This window comes from Phacochoerus africanus, chromosome 3 (assembly GCF_016906955.1).
Source record: "Phacochoerus africanus isolate WHEZ1 chromosome 3, ROS_Pafr_v1, whole genome shotgun sequence".
In the NCBI taxonomy this organism is placed as follows: domain Eukaryota; kingdom Metazoa; phylum Chordata; class Mammalia; order Artiodactyla; family Suidae; genus Phacochoerus; species Phacochoerus africanus.
In genome coordinates, this window is record NC_062546.1 from 51,987,664 (window position 1) to 51,999,426 (window position 11,763).

Genomic DNA, 11,763 nt, shown 5'->3' on the forward strand with positions numbered 1-11,763 from the left:
GCTGTAGCTCTGATTCGACTCCTAGCCTGGGAATTTCCTTATGCCACAAATTCGGCCCTAACAAGAAAGAAAGAAAGGAAGGGAATGTGTACACACTCACACACACACACACACACACACACACACATATGAATATGACTGGGTCACTATGCTTACAGCAGATTTTGGTACAACATTGTAAATCAACTATACTTAACTTAAGAAAAATTAACTTTAGTAAAAAAACAAACAAAAAAAAAACAGTCAGGCCTAGAGTCAGGACCGTGTTCCCTCCTCCAGCCCCCTCTCCATCGCTCCCCAGACCTCCTCCACCAGGCAGCTGTCCCTCTCCCCAGATCACAGGCTCCTGAGGATGGGCTGTCTCTCTTCTTCTCTCTGCAGTGGGTCGGCGGATCCTATCACATGCAAACACTACAGAACACTGCCGCTTCAATGGAAGAGGAAGGAAACAATTAGACATTGATTTCCCGTCCATGTGAGTGTGTTCCTGGCCCACTATGAATTTACAACTGTCTCAGGAATAGATTTGCTGCTAACCAGGGGCGCAGAAAGTGTCACCTGTATTTTCAATAAATCAGATAAAGTGAAGCTTCCCACTCCACTGCACTGGCAGGACATTCCTTCTCAGTCATTACAGGATCTCCAGTCCCTTGCCCAGGGTAGAAAAGAACTGGGGAGGCTGGGAGTTCCTGTTGTGGTTCAGCAGTACCCAACCTGACCAATATCCATGAGAACGCAGGTTCGGTCCCTGGCCTCGCTCAGTGGGTTAAGGATCTGGCAATGCTGTGAGCTGTGGTGTAGGTTGCAGACACGGCTCGGATCCCCCGTTGCTGTGGCTCTGGTGTAGGCCAGCGGCTACAGCTCCCATTTGACCCCTAGCCAGGGAACCTCCATATGCTGTGAGAGCAGCCCTAAAAATTAATAAATACATAAGTAAATAATAATAAATAAAGAGTTGGGGAGGCTGTTGTGATCTCCACTCTGCTCCCAGCAAAACACAAGCAGGCACTGTAGCCCCCAGTCCACCTTGACCACAGCAGAGGGCCCATATCCAGACACGTGGTCCCTATGGAAGTGGCGGTTCTGCTACCCTTTCCTGGTCAGGCAGTCTGGGTGACAGGGTCCCTAGGTCACTGGTCCTGGCTGCTGGAGGCTCTGGGGATTTCTCACCTATCTCTCTTTACAGCCCTCTTCCCCCCTAAAGTCATTCACCTCATCTCCCTTTTGCTCTAGAAACCTCAAATCATCTCTTCAGTGAGTTTAGACTTTTGGCAAAAACAGACATCAAACAGGCGGAGAGGCTGTCATTAATCTGCTTCTGCTTTTGCTCTCTAAGCCTAACTCCTTTCCTGGGAAATGGTGAGGAAAGAAAATTACAGAGAACAAAACACTGTCGACTGGGAAAAAAAAAAATCTCACAATGTGAGAGGGGTGAGTTAAGTTTTATTGGGGACAAAGTGAGGACTATAGTTGAGGAGACAGCATTTCAGGCAACTCTGAGAAACTGCCCACCGAGATAGTCAGTATTGTATATGATATTATATATGATATACATGATTTTAGTTGTTCTATATTTAATTTAATTTTTTGGGGGGGCCATACCTGCTGCATATGGAAGTTCCCAGGCTAGGGGTCGAATTGGAGCTGTAGCTGCCTGCCTACACCACATCCGAAGCAAGGCAGGATCCAAGCTGCTCGTCTGCAACCTACACTACAGCTCACGACAATGCCAGATCCTTAACCCACGGAGGGACCCCAGGGATCGAACCCACAACCTCAGGGTCCTAGTCAGATTTGTTAACCACTGAGCCACGACAGGAACTCCCTGATATTTATGTATGATTTGAGTGAAGTGGGTACATGTGGTCAAGCACACATTGTGGCAGAGGGTTGCTGCAAGTCAGGAGAAGCCAATGTCTCCGTTAATGATTTTAGTGCTTCTCTAGATATGAGAAGATGCTAAAAATTGGGCTCATAAAATCTCCTGAAAATATCTATCTGAAGACTTGTTCTTCTAGTTTTCCCAGAGCACGGAGTGCCCACTCCTGATCTCCACCCTGAGCTCTTTCCAAGGAGGAGTTAAAGGTCAGCAGCTGCAGGGGCCAGTGACCTAATCCTTGCAGAGGCGGATGACATGTGGCAATTTTTAGCTGGCAACACAAAAGCACATCTCAGACAACCGTCCCGTGCTGAGCCAGTGTGCGCTTAAACATGGGCCGGGCAGCTGCCTGGGGTGGGGGTGAGCCCATCAAAGCAGAATGATCAGAAGGTCTCCATCGTCAACAGGGGATTCCATTGCATCCTGGGAGCCCCAGCAAAACCGCTGCTCATCCATCACTGACCAACTGTGCTCCAGGCAAGACGTGAACTCGCTCCTTCTGGTGATGCAGGAATGCCACCGAGATCACGTCCTGGAGAGACGTCATGAGAACCACAAAACAAACTGAAGGTGATGAGAAACAGACACACTTTCACTTGAAAATAGAAATTGTGAAAGTAGTGTAATTCTAAATTTTTTTTTCTGTTTTTTAGGGCCGTCCCCATGGTATATAGAGGTTCCCAGGTTAGGGGTCGAATTGGAGCTGTAGTTGCCAGCCTACACCACAGCCACAGCAACACGGGATCTGAGCTGAATCTGAGAGCTGCATCACAGCTCAGGGCAACGCTGGATCCTCAACCCACGGAGCGAGGCCAAGGATCAAACCCGCATCCTCATGGATCCTAGTCGTGTTTGTTAACCACTGAGCCACAAAGGGAACTCTCCTAACAGTAAATTTTAAGAAGACTTACAATCCTTCTTCCTAATCTAACTATCAAGGATTTGGTCTATATTTCTCCAGTGCTCCTGCTCCTGTGGGCACACCACACACACACACACACACACACACAGTCTCATAGTTGCCGTCTCGTTTGTATACAATTTTGTCCTTCAGCTGAACTGTTACTAACAATAATATAACTTGACACCATTAAAAAGGAGAATGTTTTGATATCAGCTTTGAGAATGGAAGAAACTTTGAGAAATTATTTTGTGATCTTCATGCAGACACAAAAGAGAATGATAAATGTTTTCATAGTACAATTAGGGAAATTCGAGGCTAGTGGAGCCACCATAGATCAGTGGATCGCTCGTTAATCAATGATGCCAGCCTGGAAGGAGGTCTCCAGTGGTGGCCCCCTGATGGCAGTTCAGCTCTGATGCGTTTAAATATCTCAAGTATTTTCTTAAAGGCATGGAAGATATGCTTATCAGATTTCCAAATAACTCAAAAATAAGAGAAGCAGCTTGATTGCCAAGATCCTTTCCAAGATTAACTATACAAACTTGGAGTTTCCATACTGGCTCAGCAGATTAAGAACCCAACATAGTCTCCATGAGGATGTGGCTTCAATCCCTGGCTGCACTCAGGGGGTTAAGGATCAGGCATTGCCACAAGCTGCCGCATAGGTCTCAGAGGTGGCTCGGATCTAGTGTTGCTGTGGCTGTGGCATAGGCCTGCAGCTGCAGCTCTGATTCGTTCCCTAGCCCAAGAACTTCCATATGCTACAGATGTAGCTGTAAAAATAAAAATAAAGTAAAAAATAAGCTATACAAACTTGTCATTCACTGTGTGGGATAGAATCAAAGTCCAGAAAAAGACTCAAAAGTCTGGGATGATGGGCCCATGTGAAGAAGATGGAGAAGCTGAAAGCAATCGCATTTGTGTAACTTGGGACAAAATATGTCTGTTCCTGAGTCCCAGCTCATACTGCTCACCACAGAAACAGGCCAATAAATCAAGACAGCAGGTGTTAGGGAAAGGAATAGTGACTTTATTTGGAAGATGGCAAACTAAGGTGGTGGACTCGTGTCCCAAAGAACCGTCTTACCCAAGTTAAATTCAGGCTTCTTTTATACTAAAGGGGGGGGTGTGTCGTTGGTTGTGGCAAATTTCTTGATACTGGAATACTTTGTTTTTGCAGCTGTCTGGGTAGGTCAGGTCACCATGTTCCTATAAACCTCTAACAAGACAAATATTATTCTCTGCTCTGCAACGTTTTCTCGCTATGTGAATGAAAAGTATTACACCCTTAAAGGTCAAGGCTGAGAGGCAGAGCCTTGAGAAGAGGCTCTCCTGTATATTTCAGGTTTATTCTTCCTCTGCTCGCCCTTTTTCTTATTTATGACAGAAAAAAATTACAGAGTGAAAAAAAAAAACTAAATCAGATCGAAGTGTTCAATGAGTGGATTGTCTTTATCACAAAGGATACAATTACACAGCACTGAATCTCTAGGTCTCTGTGAGAGTGGCGTCCAGAGCTGCAGCTCTGCCTGGCCAGAGCGTCTGGGACAATCTTTATCTAGGGCAATGCATTTTAAGAAAGTTAAATATTGATCTGGTCAGGAGACCCAGGGTCTAGAAAGGAGGCTTCATGAGAAAAATTAAAAAGTAAGGAGTTAATTTTTTGTTTAATTTTTACTTTTTGGCCAGGCTTATAGCCTGCAGAAGTTCCCAGACCAGGGATCAAACTCGAGCCACAGCAGTGACAACTCAACCCACTGAACCACCAGGGAACTCTAAAACCAAGAAGTTTATCATTTTCCTTTTTTTTTTTTCTGTCTTTTTAGGGCCGCACTTATGGCATATGGAGGTTCCCAGGTTAGGGGTCCAATCGGAGCTGTAGCTGCCAACCTACACCACAGCCACAGCAACTCGGGATCCTTAACCCAGGGAGCGAGGCCAGGGATCGAACCCACATCCTTATGGATGCTAGTCGGGTTTGCTAACCGCTGAACCATGACAGGAATTCCTAAAACCTAGAAGTTTAGATCACAAAAGAAGAAGTCATGGGAAACTGTCTTTCTGCTCTGAGAGGTTTGCACGTCATGGTAAACCCTCCACACCAACACCACTTTACAGGTGAGGAAACCAGGGCCTAGGGAGGTGAAGTCCTTGTGCCACATCACATGGGAAGAAGTGGTAGAATCAGGTTAGACCATGTCAGGTCATGGAGAAACAGAGCGAGGAGAATACTCAGCCTCCATGCTGAAGGCCCATGGGTGCCTTCCTCCTGCTATCCATTCAGGATGAACCAGCCTGCTTCTCTGCCCCCACCCCATCCAACCAGGATGGACCAGCCCATTCTCTGTCCCCCCACCCCGACTCCATCCTCAGCCGTTCCTGCTGCAGTCTGCCTGCCAGAGTCACTCTCCTACCAGCAGCCGAGCAGGTTTTATGAGTGGGATTGGTGATGGGTGTAAGAGTGCATAGGAGTCAAAAGGCCTGGAATTTCTGTGCCTACACTTGAAAAATCTTGCTGCCCTCCAAACTAATCCCCTTTCCTTAGAGGGCTAAAATTTCACTCTAAAGATTAATTCCTGGAGTTCCTGTCATGGCTCAGTGGTTAACGAATCCGACTAGGAACCATGAGGTTGCAAGTTCGATCCCTGGCCTTGCTCAGTGGGTTAAGGATCCAGCGTTGCCATGAGCTGTGGTGTAGGTCACAGATGTGGCTCGGATTCAGCACTGCTGTGGCTGTGGTGTAGGCTGGTGGCTACAGCTCTGATTAGACCCCTAGCCTTCGAACCTCCATAAGCTGCGGGCGGGGCCCTAGAAAAGACAAAAATAAATAAATAAATAAAGATATTTCCTAATTTGATCTAAAACCTACTTAAATAAGTTAATTTAAATTAATTTTCAAAAATCAATTAATTTATTTATTTTTGACTTTTTGTTTTATTGGGGCTGCACCCACGCATATGGAGGTTCCCAGGCTAGGGGTCTAATTGGAGCTTTAGTCGCAGGCCTACACCACAGCCACAGCAATACCAGATCCGTGCCTTGTCTGCCACCTACATCACAGCTCATGGCAACGCCTGATCCTTAACCCACTGAGCAAGGCTGGGGATCGAACCCACAACCTCATGGTTCCTAGTCAGATTCGTTTCTGCTGCGCCACGACGGGAACTCCTTCACAAATTAATTTAAATTAACTCCTTAATTTGACTGAAAACATTAAATCCAAGATCCCTGAAACGGACAAAGTCTCAACCCTTTTTCTTCCTCCACATCTATGACATCCTCTCCGTAGTCACAATTCTGATTATCCATAGCGATTTGAATGGTATGGCTTTGAAGTAAGTGTCAAGTTCTTTCTGGAGATCAAAGGAGGAAAGCAAGGGCTCCTAGGAAGCTTTCTGTCCCCAAGGTTGGGCCGCAGAGACCTGGACCAGAGAGGTGTGAGCGGGACTTGGGCTCCCCCTGGTGGACTCTAGGTCAAACTGCAGGCATATGCCACCAGGCCCCTTTTTAAAGGATGTAGGCTTTAGATGTTATTTGTTCCTTAAATTTCATTTTATTTTATTGTTCCTTAATTTTTTTTGTCTTTTTGTCTTTTCTAGGGCTGCATTCATGGCTTATGGAGGTTCCCAGGCTAGGGGTCTAATCAGAGCTGTAGCCGCCAGCCTACACCACAGCCACAACAATGCTGGATCCCAGCCACACCTGTGACCTACACCACAGCTCATGGCAACGCCAGATCTTTAATCCACTGAGCCAGGGATCAAACCCGAAACCTTATGGTTCCTAGTCGGATTCGTTAACCACTGAGCCACCACGGGAACTCCTTAAATTTTAAATTAAAAATAAAATAGGCATTCCTATTGTGGTGTAATGAACCCGACTAATATCCATGAGGACACTGGTTGGATCTGTGGCCTCTATCAGTGGTGAGCTGTGGTGTAGTTTGCAGATTCTCCTTGGATTTGGCGTGGCTGCTGCTGCGGTGTGGGTTGGCAGCTGCAGCTCCCATCTGACTCCTAGCCTGGAAACTTCCATATGCCACGGGTGCAACCCTAAAAAGACAATCCTCAATCAATCAATCTATAAAATAAAAACTGCCTGCCTGAATCCAAAATGAAGTACTCAAAGGCGATGGGTGGGTTTTTGTTTCAACAGCTAGTCCACCCACACGCAGTTCTCAAAGAAAGGAGCTCCAGCCTCAGCCCCGAGAACTTACCCTGGGGATGAGTCAATGCAAGGACAGCACAGAGTCAGCTGGGACCTTGAGCTGGAAGTGCCCACCTTCAGAACCTGGGCATTTGTGCAGGTTGGACGGTCTGAACAGAAACCATCTCTAAGCTCACATACCAGCATTTTCCAAACATACCTGCTCATCCCAGTCATTCCGGGAGCTTCTGAGAAACACAAATTCCCTTGTGGGAGTTCTGGCTCCATGGGTCTGGAATGGGGCCCGTGTGGCTTATAGACCACAGACCACTGACCGGCATCCCATTCCAAGTTAAGGCACCACAAGCATCAGGAGAAAACACTTGATGACAGTGGAACAAACCACACTAAACCACTGCAGATGAGGAGGGGGGGTGGCAGTGAGGGTGCCCAGACTATGACAGCCCAGGTCCCACAAGCCCTGGAAGCACCATGTCCTTAAGAAGCTGTAGGATGCCACCAGGAGGGGGAGGGCTGGGGCCCACAGAGACCCCTGGCTGAGAAAGGGTTTCTCATTGTTCTTCTGGGTTTTTTGTTTTGTTTTGTTTTGTTTTGTTGGGTTTTTGTTTTTGTTTTTTAGAGCCGCACCCACTGCATGTGGAGGTTCCCAGGCTAGGGGTCCAATCGGAGCTATAGATGCCAGCCTACACCACAGCCACAGCAACTCGGGATCCAAGTCACATCTGCGACCTACACCACAGCTCACAGCAATGCCGGATCCTTAACCCACTGAGCAAGGCCAGGGATTGAACCTGAAACCTCATGGTTTCTAGTCGGATTTGTTTCCACTGCACCATGATGGGAACTCCAGTTCTTCTGTTTTTTAAAAAAATGATTTAAGAAGACAATTTAGGTGATACAGACAAACTTATTTGACACTTCATGAAGTGAACAGGCTCCACTTGGACAACTGCAAAATGGGGCAGAAGGCAGGAAGCTTTTGATGCTTAAAGAATAAAGAGCAAGGAAGAGGAAAATGTAAACTATCTGATTGGTTGGGGCCACAGGGCTTGACCTGGTTTGGGGTGAGAGGGTCCTGTGTCAGCGTGATATGTGGGGACGGCTGACTGGATTTACCCTGGTTCTGGTCAAGTGGGCAGTGGCAGGGTCACGACAGTCACCTAAAGTTTCCGTTTGCTGTCAAGGCTCCCGGGCAGGAGTGACTCCATCTTGGGCCTAGAAGTTTCTTCAACACTTCTAATTTTTTTTTTTTTTTGTCATTTTAGGGCCACATGTGCAGCATATATAAGTTCCCAGGCTAGGGGTCAAATCAGAGCTGCAGCTGCCGGCCTACAGCACAGCCACAGCAACTCGGGATCCTTAATCCACTGATGGAGGCCAAGAATTGAACTAGTATCCTTTTGTATACTAGTCAGGTTCTTAACCTGATGTACCACAACAGGATCTCCAACACTTATAGTTTCAATCTTCACTGAAGATTCTTTTTTTTTTTTTTTTGCCTTTTTAGGGCCGGACATGCAGCATATGGAAGTTCCCAGACTAGGGGTTGAATCAAAGCTACAGCTGATGGCCTACCCCACAGCCACAGCAACACCAGATCTGAGCCACATCTGCAACCTACACCACCGATCATGGAAACTCCAGATCCTTAACCCACTGAGTGAGTCCAGGGATCAAACCCGAGTCCTCAGGGATACTGGTCAGGTTTGTTACTGCTGAGTCACAATGGGACCTCCTAAAGATTCATTTTTTGTTCCTTTTCTGAATGTTCCCTTCATCCTGTTGGAAGGACACGTTCTTCCTTCCCTGGTGTCATCATGTCTCAGTGCTTTTTTCTGACCAGGTTAAGTTCCTGGTCTGCTTCGCCTGGTCCCTCACCTGGAGAGGCATTTTCTTTCATTCTTGGCTCTGCATCTTCCCCCGTAGGTGCTTGTTTGGGGCTGTGGAGAAAGTGGTCAGACAGCCAGGCTCATCCTGGCGTGGGAAACAGGCTGCTGTGGGTTTGGCTTGTTCTACAAAGTAAGCCCTGTGATTAAAGGAGTTTTGTCATCACACCTCCTTGGGGTCGTGGGGGGAGCACCGCCAGGTGAGCTTCTGGACCCAGGCGAGGGGTCCTAGGTGCCCACAACAGCTGCACTGAGGAACCTCCAGAGAGTGAAGGGAGAGAAGGTTGGAAGTCAGAGCCATGGAGGCCAAATCTGTAAAGAGGAGCACAGGGGATCCCTGACTAGGAGTGGGGGCTGGTTTGAGTCCCTCGGGAGCCCCTGGGAGTGAGCAAAGTTGGAAGGAAGCAAGTAGAATATTGGATCCCAGCCTGTGAGCGTACATCCGGTCGCTAGGGGGCGCTTTACTGAGGCCCAGGCGCAGGTGGGGTGAGGGGTGGGGATATGGGGAGGGGGGTGGATTGTCCGGAATAACTTCCCCGTGAGGAGGCCTATTGCAGATAACTAATCAGTTATTATCTACAAAAGGGTTGTGTTGTGTGGGTGACACTGGCCTACACTCAGAAACCCCGAACTTGCCCCTCAAGAATTGTGTGACTTTGGACAGACACCTTTTCCGGCGTCGGAGTCCTCCTCTATGAGATAAAGATGTTGGATTTGATCGGTTGTTTTCAGTGCTCCCTTGGGGAACTTTTTCAAAAACCCTGATGCCAAAATGGCACAGCCTTATAAACCAACTATACTTTAATTTAAAAAATAAATGAAATTAAATAACATTTTAAACACACCGATGTCTGGTATTGCACCCAGACATACTGATTTTTGCTGTTCTACTATGAGGTCCATGAATCATATATTTTTCAAGCTCTCAAATTCTAAGCCCTAGCCAGAGTGTTGAAGCACAGATTCAAAGAGCTCTGTTTTCCCTTTGGGTTTGAAAATTCCCTGAGTAAGGGTCATGATGAGGATGACTGGCCATTCTGGTTTGCCCAGAACTGCCCGTTTTTTCTTTTTTGTCTTTTTTACTGCCGCACATGTGGCATTTGGAAGTTCCCAGGCTAGGGGTGGAATCGGAGCTGCAGCTGCCAGCCGACACCACAGCCACAGCAATGCGGGATCCCTGGCTGGTCTGTGACCTACAATGCAGCTTTCGGGCAACACAGGATCCGTAACCCACTGAGCAAGGCCAGGGATCCTTACAGACACTATGTTGGGTTCTTAACCCACTGAGCCAAAACGGGAACTCCTGTCCCAGTTTTAAAACTGAAAGTCCCCTGTCCCCAAAACCCCTCAGTCTTCAATCATGATCCACATCCCTCCCCCTCTGACATCTATACAACAAGAAAGAAGAGAGGGTGTTTAGAGTGTAGGTTTTGTGTGTGACATCACCAGGCCTGTCCTTAAGCAAATGTCTGACTCACTCACCTGCTGCCTAATTGCCAGGTGTGTAGTTAGGTTGGCATTTGGATAAAGCCAGCCTGGCCCAGATTTCTAAAGATTATATAGCAACCATCCTAGCCTGCTTCCTGTTCTCCAACCCGATGCTTTGAGAAAACATGGTTTTATTTTTTTCCTTTCTGACCCTAGTAACACGAAGAAAAATTAAGAGCAGAACTGTTTGGGAAGACACCCTGGGTCGTCTTGGAATCCAAGCACTGAATCACAGAATATATTTGGTTGGAAAGATCCCGGGTTTGCTTCCTGCTTCTTCGGAGTGAACACAAACGAAGCTGTGAGAGGACTTCCCGTCATAGCTCAGTGGTAGCCGACCTGACTAGTATCCATGAGGATGGGGGTTCGATCCCTGGCCTGGCTCAGTGGGTTAAGGATCCGGCATTGCTGTGACACAGGCACAGACTTGGCTCAAATCTGGCGTTGCTGTGGCTGTGGTGTAGGCTGGCAGCTGCAGCTCTGATTTGACCCTTAGCCTGGGTAGAATAGACTTCCATAAGCCTTGGGTGCGGCCCCAAAAAGAAAAAGAAAAAAAAGAAAAAAAACCCACTCTTGTTCTGATTTATGGTTGCCAAGAGGGAGGGAGGAGAGGGAGGGGTGGATTGGGAATATGGGGTTAGCAGATGCAAACTATTATATATAGACTGGTCCTACTGTAGAGCACAGAGAACTACATTCAATATCCTGTGATAGATCGTAATGGAAAAGAATATGAAAAAGAATATATGTACACAACTGAATCACTTTGCTGCGCAGCAGAAATGAACACAACGTTGTAAATCAACTAGACTTCGATACAATAAATTTTTTTAAAAACCCACTCTTGTTCTAACAAACTCTCAAGACACAGAAGCAGACTTGGACCGAGAAATTACCTTCCACGGTCCCAGGCTGAGTCTACACCAGCCTGGAAAAAATTCCCAATTACCCCACACCCCTCCCCTGGGTGGAGGGGCCTTGGCTTGTACCTCATCCCTACCCTCACCCTGGTGCCAGGCTGTCAGGGATGCCTCTCAAAGAGAAATTCACTCTTCTCAGTTGGAAAGGCTTGATAGTTTAATGTTTACTTTCAGCCTTTGGTGAAAAACTCCAAGTATCCGTATTTCTGTGTGTATTTCAAATGATCTTTACTTTTACGGGTTTTCAAAAAAATTGTGTGTGTGTATGTGTGTGTGTCTTTTTTGCCATTTCTTGGGCCGCTCCCATGGCCTATGGACTTCCCAGGCTAGGGGTGGAATCGGAGCTGTAGCCACCGGCCTACGCCAGAGCCACAGCAACTCGGGATCCGAGCCGCGTCTGCGACCTACACCACAGCTCCGGGCAACGCCGGACCCTTAACCCACTGAGCAAGGGCAGGGGTCGAGCCTGCAACCTCATGGTTCCTGGTAGGATTCATTAACCACTGAGCCACGACAGGA